Genomic DNA, 9,482 nt, shown 5'->3' with positions numbered 1-9,482 from the left:
AAAATAGTCAGAATTCAGCAGTAAGAGTTGTAAAATGATTACGTGTTTATGCTGTTTCTAGCAATTTAGAACATACTTAGGGGTTTCAGGGGTGGGACAGAGAAGCTGTTGAGTTGTGATGAGTTGCATGGGGTGAACTTTGGTGAGTAACAGTACTAATAAACAGACTGCTAGAAGTGGGGATTTTGATAAGGGGAAGGGGACAAAGCAAGGGGAAGGTAGAAGGATTCACATTGCGACAGGAATTATGCTGCCTTCCAGATGTTGTTGACGCCTAGCACTTTTAGCACTCCTAACCAGCAAGGTCAATGGTAAAAAAATGTTGGGAATTCCAGTCCAGCAACATAGAATCATGGAATCATAGAGTTGGAAGAGACCACTAGGGCCATCCAGTCAAACCCCATTCTGCCATGCAGGAAATCCAAATCAAAGCATCCCCGACAGATGGCCATCCAGCCTCTGTTTAAAGACCTCCAAAGAAGGAGACTCCACCACATTCCAAGGAATGAGTGTGTTCCACTGTTGAACAGCCCTTGCTGTCAGGAAGTTCCTCCTAATGTTGAGGTGGAATTTCTTTTCCTGGAGCTTGCATCCATTGTTCCGGGTCCTAGTCTCTGGAGCAGCAGAAAACAAGCTTGCTCCCTCCTCAATATGACATCCCTGCAAATATTTAAACAGGGCTATCATATCACCTCTTAACCTTCTCTTCTCCAGGCTAAACATCCCCAGCTCCCTAAGTCATTCCTCACAGGACATGGTTTCCAGACCCTTCACCAGTTGTTGTTGAGAAACTGGAGCATGTCCAAAGGAGGGCAACATCTGGAGGGCCTCAGGATTCTCACCCCTGCTTTACACACACACACAAACACACACACACACACACACCAAAGACCACACACCACTGTTACCCAAAGAACAGGAGGGGGAGGCTGTCAGCGATACTTCAAATGTTGGGAAAATTAGCTTTTGCAAGGGGCTTGGATAATCTTTGCACTGTTTGCACCAGTACTAACTGAGGAGAACTCCAGGTTTTGATTCAATTAAGAAGGTTTTACAGTTGGCCCTCCTTATCCACCGATTTTTTTATCCACGAATTCAAGCATCCACGGCTTGAAAATATTCCTAAAAATGATAATTTCCAAAAAGCAAGCCTTGATTTTGCCATTTGATATAAGGGATACCATGTTGCTATGCCATTATATTTAATGGGACTTGAGCATCGACGGATTTTGTTATCCATGTTGGATCCTGGAACCAAACCCCCGTGGATAACAAGGTCCCACTGTATTTAGAAAATGCAGTGTGCAATCAAACACACACACAAGATAGCAATTCAACCTTACCCAGTATACAGAGCTAACCGAAATGGAACTATAGAAAGGGGATAGAGGAGTTTTCAGGGGTTTGCCATGGGGTTATAATTACTTGTCCAGAAAAGACCATGGAAAGACTGGAAGGTCTGAGAGTGACACAAAACATACACAGAGTGCAGGGAAGTATGTTGGCTGTGAGCACAGAGGTTTGGTTTTGATACTATATTTATACCTTAAAACTAGTCCCAATCAATAGCCTCCCTGGTTAGGTAACAAAGCCTGAATGTCATTCCCCAGGAATGGACAATGGGATTCTGGACTAGTTGATGGCTTTAATTTTACTGGGACTCCTAGATCCCCTTTCCTATGTTCAGAGGAGAGTGACCAAACACTAAAGGGCTTGGAAACCATGCCTTGTTTAGCCTAGGTTAAGAGGTGACATGATAGCCATGTTGAAATATTTGAAGAGATGTTATATTGAGGATAGAGAATAGGACATGGAATGATGGATGCAAGCTACAGGAAAGGAGATTCCAGCTCAACATTAGGAAGAACTTCCTGACATGACGGACAGGTGGCAACACATCTGGAAGGCACTATATTGGGAAAGGCTACCATTACAGTGATAAATATTTCAATCAAATGAATGTGTGGCCCTAACTACATCACTGAATCTGATATCAAGAAACACATTGGCTCAGATCCTGTTAAACAAGAGATTGGCCTTTTCTTATCTTACATTGCTCTTTTAGATTTGTACAAGTACATGGCTGCCGCAAGCCCATAATTTATCTGAATGGCAACAGACCTTTTTCTAGCAAGCACTGCCTTCGGCTACCTGCTGGAAAAGGCAGCCGAAAAGAACTATGTCAGTCTTGAAAGACAGAGTTTTGTTACATTAATCAATGTATATTGACCTTCTTTTCCAAAAATAAAGATGTTCTCAGTAGAAAGAGTTGTGATGGAAAACCTCATTTGCTTTTAAAACACACAGTGGAAAAACTGGAATCTATTTGGCTGGGATGCCTGTTAAGATCAAAAGATCTTTTCCAGCAGTGAATGAGACGAGCTGAACTACGGTTCATAAAAACTCATTCAAGGTGTAGCTTTGAGGAAGTAGTGTCTCCTTGCTTTGGGACTGTTATTGATCCAGTATCGGTTTATGCTGGGACCACATGTTTGTCTAAAGTTTCAATCCTAAAGATAATTTCCACTTTGCAGAATCCCAGAGCAAATGCCCTAGACAGATCTAACCCAGTGGTTCCCAAACAGTGCTATTTAAGTGATTTTGGACATCAGCTCTCAGAATCCCATATTATTGGCCAACATGGGATCTCTGATCTAACCCATCCAGTCATAGGAGTATATCACATGGGGACAAACTGCAAAAATCCCATGCAGAAACAGGATTTAAAAACCAGAAAAATCCCGCAAAAGTGGGTAGTTTTACACACGCAACAGGGTTAACGTAACATTACCCCAAACATAAAGTAGACAAAACCCACCCTTTAGGGATTTTCCGAAAGTAAAAAGGAGCAGGTTTGGTCTAGTTTCCATTTGGGTTAATGTTGTGTTAATTCTCATTAATGTCGTCTGAAAAACAACCCACTTTTGTGGGTTTTTTCTGTTTTCTGTTCAGGTTAACCCCGAATGTCATCTGAAAAACTACCCGCTTTTGTGGCGGTTTTTTTCCAGTTTAAATCCATGTCTTTTTTTTTTAAGATTCCTCGGCAAATTGAAATATTGGCAAATAATACTTTATGTGGCAACAGCAGCTAGAATATTAAATGCCCAATATTGGAAAAAGACAAGAGATGCCAGAAATAGATGGATCGGCTTCTGAAACTTCTGGAGATGATAGAAATGGATAAACTGACTAATTGGATAAACCACAGAAATGTGGAAGAAACTGAGAAAAGAATGGTTTCCTGTCTTAGAATATTGTAAAGAAAGGTGGCAATAAGAGATAGGAGTGATGTTAATTAAAAGGATTAAGAATTCACAAAACAATGTTCGTAAGGTGCTCAAGGTAGACTATATATTTTATTTCTAGGTATTACGGTAGATTAAGGATAGATAATAGAAGGATATCGAAAGGCTTCATTTATTTATGGTATTCATACCCAGCCCTTCAGCCCTAAAGGCTCTCAGAGCGGCTTACAGTTATTATTATTTTTAATTATATGGTTATTAATTAGTTATTATTATCCTTTTTTCTGTTTTTCTCCTTTCTTTTTTCGGATTTTGTTTTGTTTCGAGACAATTTATTGTAACGGTTTATGTCAATCTGTGGACGTTGTAGTTGTTGTTATTAATATTGTTTTGGTTACATTATGGAAATTTACCTAATTAAAAAACATTTAAGATATTTTAAGATATTATAATGTTTCATTTGAATGTTTAAATATAAGACGAAAAGATGTTGTTTGGTTGAGGTTTCTGGAGCGAGGGAAGAAGTTAAATTGGTGGCAGAAGACTATTTTATATCTAGGGATTACACTGGATATAAATATCCTTTGTAAATATCTGAGGAAAATATTGGTTTTATATAATAAAATTCTATAATAATAATAATAATAATAATATAAATAGTTTTCAGATATTAACTTTATTTCCTTAAATAAACAAGGCATGGTGGGGAGATGGAGGGGGAAAACACTCTTCCTGAGGGCTACTATGGTGCGCTATAATAACATTATTGTACATGATCATTTCTCCTCATAGCCCTTCCAGAGGGCAAAAAGGAGGACTGTGAGGGGAGAAAGGCCCTGGCCGCTGTTGCCAAGGCGACCGAAGCCCCAGCTCGCCCTTGGCGACAATCCTGTCAGGGCTTTGCTTTCTCCCATGATGCTTAGCGCCCACCGCGCTCAGTGTCCAGAAACCGTTTGACAGTTGCTCGCGCGTGCCTCCCCTCCCCCCCCCCCCCCCCCGCGAAGGGGGGTTGCCCGCCGTAACCGCCACCATTTTAAAAAGAAACCGCCTCTTAGGCGTGGCTTAGAACGGGCTGTACCCAATCAACGGTGGGAGGGCGTGGCTTAGAACGGGATGTACCCAATCAATGATGAAGTGGGGTTTTTCCCCTTCACACGCCACGCCCAATACCTTTCCTCTCCAAGAAGGCCACGCCCACTCCCGGGCCAAGTTGCTATGAGGGAATTAGAGAGAATTAATGGGGGGGTGGGAGCGGGAGAGAGAGGAGTGGGGTGCGCGCGCTCCCGCTCTCTCTTTCCATTTCTCCCCGAGGGCTTGGGGGGAAGGGAAGGGGAAGAGTGCCCAGAGCCCCCGCACTTTTCTCTCTTCTCGACCCCCAGCAACTGAGGGAAGGAGAAAGAGAGAGCCGCCGCCGCCACCGTCTCCGGCTGTTCCCTCATGAGAGACAGGTAAGCGAGGAGGCGAGAGAGGGATTAGACGCCCCACAACAAACGCGTTTAGTTATTTAACACCCCTGAACCACCCTTGATACGTATTTTTTGGGGGGGGTTCCCTTTGCCACCCCCCTCCCCAAGCCCCACAGCCGCCTCTCAGGTTGGGGGTGTTTAACACAACTGGCTGCCACTATTATTGTTATTTTTACTACAAGTAGTATTATTACTACTACTGTTAATATGCTGCTTTCACCACCAAATTGGGACCCCCCCCTTTTTTTAGGACTTTCCTGTTCTTTTGAGTGTGTTTAACCCGTCGCACATACACTTGGCTGCTACTATTACGACTAGTAGTACTGTTACTACTACTATTAATATGTTGCTTTCCCCCCTCCCCCAAATTGGGACTCAAATTAGGGCTCCCTCAATGCTTTCCTGTTCTTTTGAGTGTGTTTAACCCGTCGCACACAGGCTTGGCTGCCACCACTAGTATTACTATTACTATTATTATGCTGCCTTCCCCCAAAATTAGGACTCAAGATAGGGGGAAAAACTCACTTCTTTCCTACTCTTTTGAGTGTTTAACTTGCCACACACACTCTATTACACAAGCTTGGTTTGCATTTCTATTACTACTACTACTATTTTGATTACTAGTCCTTTTGCAAGTCACACTCTCTCAGCCTCAGAGGAAAGCAGTGGCAAGCCTCCTCTGAACAAAGCTTGCCAAGAAAACCCCATGACTTTAGGGTCGTCAGGAGCGACTTGAAGGCACAACAACAACAACAACAGATTGTTTATATGCCTCTTCCCTCCCAAAACTGGGACTCAAAATTGGGGTCCTCCCCCAGTTCTTTCCTACTCTTTTGAGTGTGTTTTAACCCATCTCATACATGTGCCCTCCATCCATTTGGCAACTTGGCTTCTGTTATTATTATCATTACCATTATTAATAACAATAGAAGCCAGGCTTGTGAAATGTAGGGCGCATGCATGAGATGGGTTAAAACACACTCAACAAACATGCTCAAAAACAACAACAACAGTAACATGCCACTTTCCCTCCAAAATTAGGACTCAAATTAGGATCCCTCCATGGTTCTTTTCTAGTCTTTTGGGTGTGTTTTAACCCATCTCATCCATGGAATCATAGAGTTGGAAGAGACCGCAAGAGCCATCCAGTACAGCCCCATTCTGCCATGCAGGAACTCCCAATCAAAGCATCCCATTGACAGATGGCCATCCAGCCTCTGTTTAAAGACCTCCAAGGAGGGAGATTCCACTACACTCCGAGGAAGGAGTGTGATCCATTGTATTTTCCTGCAGCTTGCATCCACTGTTCCGGGTCCTGTTCTCTGGAGCAGCAGAAAACAAGCTTGTTCCCTCCTCAATATGACATCCTTTCAAATACTTAAACAGGGCTATCATATCACCTCTTAACCTTCTCTTCTCCAGGCTAAACATCCCCAGCTCCCTAAGTCATAGGGCATGGTTTCCAGACCTTTCACCATTTTAGTCGCCCTCCTCTGGACACATGGCTCCAGTTTCTCAAAGTCCTTTTTGAATTGTGGCGCCCAGAACTGGACACAATATTCCAGGTGGGGCCTGACCAGAGCAGAATAGAGTGGCACTATTACTTCTCTTGATCTAGACACTATACTTCTATTGAAGCAGCCTAAAATCACATTGGCCTTTTTAGCTGCCACATCACACTGTTGACTCATGTTCAACTTGTGCCCTCCATTTCACAAACTTGGCTTCCACCAGCATCATCATGATTAATATGCCACTTTCCTCCCAAAATTGGGACTCAAATTGGGGTGTCCCCCCAGTTCTTTCCTACTTGTTTGAATATGTTTTGACCCGTCTCATGCACGCCCCTCCATTTCACAAGCTTGGCTTCCATCACTATCATCATCGTTACTATTTATGATTACTATCATTAATTTGCCACTTTCTCCTGAAATTGAGGAACATCCCTCCCCTTGTCTTTCGTACTCTTTTGAGGCGTGTATGGAGAAATGTCTTCAATGTTTCAGTCCCCAGAGAGGTGGAAGGAGAGGGGGGGGGATCTGAATTTCAGCTAACCATTTGTGAGCTGCTCTGAGAGCCTTTGGGGCTGGAGAGGGGGGTATAAATACTCTAGGGCAATAACAAAGTCTGGTCTCCTATTTTCTTTCTCTAGACCAAGCTGTATGGAAGCGTGAGGGGTAATAATAATTTGTTCCTCTGTGCTTTCAAGTTGTTGCTGACTTATGGTGGCCCTGCCTAAGGCAAGCCTATCATAGGGGTTTTCTTGGCAAGATTTCTTCAGAGATCTGCCTTCGCCTTCCTCTGAGGCTGAGAGAATGTGACTTGCTCAAGGTCACCCAGTGGGCTTTTACACTTTAGTGGGGATTTGAACCCTGACCTCAGGAGTCTGATCAAGGGAACATTTATTTATTTATTTCCTAAAGGGAATAAATAATAAACTCAGCGTGGAGTAATAGTTTGATCGCATGCTCAAACCGCTACACTACGTTTTTAAAAAACTGAAGACATTTCTCCCCCCCAAAAAACATGTCAAAAGAATAGGAAAGAAGGGGGGGGGAGTCCATCAATTTGAGGAGAAAGTGGCATATTAATAACAGTAATAATAACAAATAGGGATGATGATAGATAAATATTTATTTTCGGCAACAGATTCTAAATATTTCCTTTAGGCGATAAATTGATTAAATACATAAATTGGGAGTAAATTTGGGAAACCCCTCCCTCCAACCTCCAAAAGGGGAATTTTCCAGCTGGTAATTGATGGGGGCAATGGCCCTCTGATGCTGGAGAAGAGGAGGAGGAGGAGGAGGGGGGTAATGTAAAAACAAGATTTAGTTTTCCTATTTTAAAGGAACAAGGTCTCTTGGGTCCAAAACAAACCCACTGCAGAAATCATCCAGTTTGAGACTGCTTTTCCTGCCATGGCCCACTCCTAGGGAATCCTGGGAAGGGCCGTTTTTGTGGCCCTGAGCTCTCTGACAGAGAAGGCGACATGTCTGACACAGCTACAGTTCCCAGAATCCCCTAGCATTGAGCCAGGGCAGTTAAAGCAGCCCCAAACTGAGAAATCAAAGGCTTTCACCTGCAGTGTGTTTTGGACCCTTGAAGCAAGGATACCTGTATTTCTTCCTCTCCTCATTAAAAGACCTCTCTTTCTCTCTGCCTTCCAGCCTTTACTAATTAAAGGATATCTCCAACCCCCCCCCCAAAAAAAACCCCTCTCCAATGCCCTTGAACCCTTTCTTCCCCTCTTGTCCCTGGCACTCACTTCTCTGCCCAGAGAGAGACACTGGAGGAGAGGAATCCACCTTGCAAAGCCAGGCAAGGGCTTCTGCTCTCTGAGATCCTGGAGGGCAGCTGAGTGAAATCCAATTAAAGAAGCATGGGTTGTTCTCTGGGGCTGGGGGGGATTGGTAGTACCTGCTCCTGCCACCTCTCTGTATGGCAAGGGCACAGGGCTTCTCTGCTCTCCCTTCACCCCAGGAGAGGATGCCTTATTTGGGACTTGGTGGGTGGGCAGATGGGGGCAGCCCAGGGACTGACTGGCAGGAGGGCTTAGCCCCCCTTCCTCCTCCTCCTTCTCCCCCCAACCCCTCCCTCCAACCTCCAAAAGGGGAATTTTCCAGCTGGCAATTTCTGCTGCGTCAACTCCCAGCTCCAGGGAGGAGAAGGGAGAGGAGAGGAGGCAAGGGGGTCAAAGAGCTCCACTTCGCCAAATAGCAAGCGCTGCCACTCTGCTCTGGGCTTTTGAATTTAATGTTCTCTTGTGTTGTTGTTGTTAAAGGAGGCTTTAAAGAAATAAGCATCTGTGCAACTTGGACCAAAGAATTTGGCAAGAGAGAGAGAGAGAGAGAGAGGCTCAGGATTGCCTGAAGAGAAGGGATGAGGTAATAATAATAACAATACTGGTGAAGTGTGTCTATTTCTCCTGGTCTTGCTTTCTCTTTCTGCCTCTTTGATAGCCAGGCCTGTTTGGGGTTATGTCTCCCCTTAAAGCCAGGCACAGATGGGGCTTGGCCTTGCCTCCATTTTAATGCAAACTGCAATATGGAAGTGACCAAGCCTAAAAATAATGTTTGGTTGTAAAGCTCTGGGAGCCACTTGACATGCTTTCTAACACGTGAAGGAATTGACCTGCAAATTTTGTACAAGAGGTAAGGAAAATTTAATGGACAGTGTGTCAGCCACCTCAAGGAATCATTATTAAAGAGAGTTCATAGCCTACATGCTTAAAAGGCTTCCTTACAAACAACAACAGCGTTTTATTATGGGGAGAAGTTTGCAAGTTAGAGATTGCTTTTTTGTGTTTTCTGTAAATAGATCTCTCACTTCCACAAAAGTAATGCAAGTAGCGTCTTATAGCTCAATCTCAGATGACAAATAAAGAATGAAAACAGACGTCCAGGACTATAACCATTGGGGGATTTCTCCGTTATATTTACTGCTTGCTATACTGGTGACAAACCATAAATAAAATGAGTAACCAAACAATTCTGTATAGCAATGTAATTTTAATATGTGACAAGACGATAAACAAAGGGCAGTCTTTAGCATGGAGTATGTGGCAGCATTATTTCAAGATAAGCTAATAAGGAAGTGTGTCTGTAAACAGAGATTTTCAGGCACCGTCCAAAAAGTTCTAGTGTGCATTTTAATTGCAGTCCTGAATCATTGCCTCTTTGTAGTATTTGTCTTAGATTAGCATTTAAATTGGTCACTCTCACTTGGTTCCATACCTTGTTGTTGTTGTCTGTTTCAGTTTGAAGGGTTT

General features: G+C 43.5%; 1 protein-coding gene across 2 annotated transcripts in view; it reads left to right on the top strand.

Moving 5' to 3' along the window:
* The first annotated feature begins 4,519 nt into the window (after window positions 1-4,519).
* The window catches only part of ZBTB46 (zinc finger and BTB domain containing 46), an 84,954-nt gene continuing 79,991 nt past the window's right edge, over window positions 4,520-9,482 (top strand). For both annotated transcript variants that reach the window (XM_042463466.1, XM_042463465.1), the window contains exons 1-2: window positions 4,520-4,693; window positions 8,496-8,598. The gene's annotated coding sequence lies outside the window, so the exon portion shown is untranslated. The remainder of the gene's footprint in view (window positions 4,694-8,495; window positions 8,599-9,482) is intronic.

The sequence above is a fragment of the Sceloporus undulatus genome, chromosome 4, assembly GCF_019175285.1.
Source record: "Sceloporus undulatus isolate JIND9_A2432 ecotype Alabama chromosome 4, SceUnd_v1.1, whole genome shotgun sequence".
NCBI lineage: Eukaryota > Metazoa > Chordata > Lepidosauria > Squamata > Phrynosomatidae > Sceloporus > Sceloporus undulatus.
Note: the sequence above shows the minus strand (reverse complement) of the source record. Positions and strands in the feature narration are given on the sequence as shown.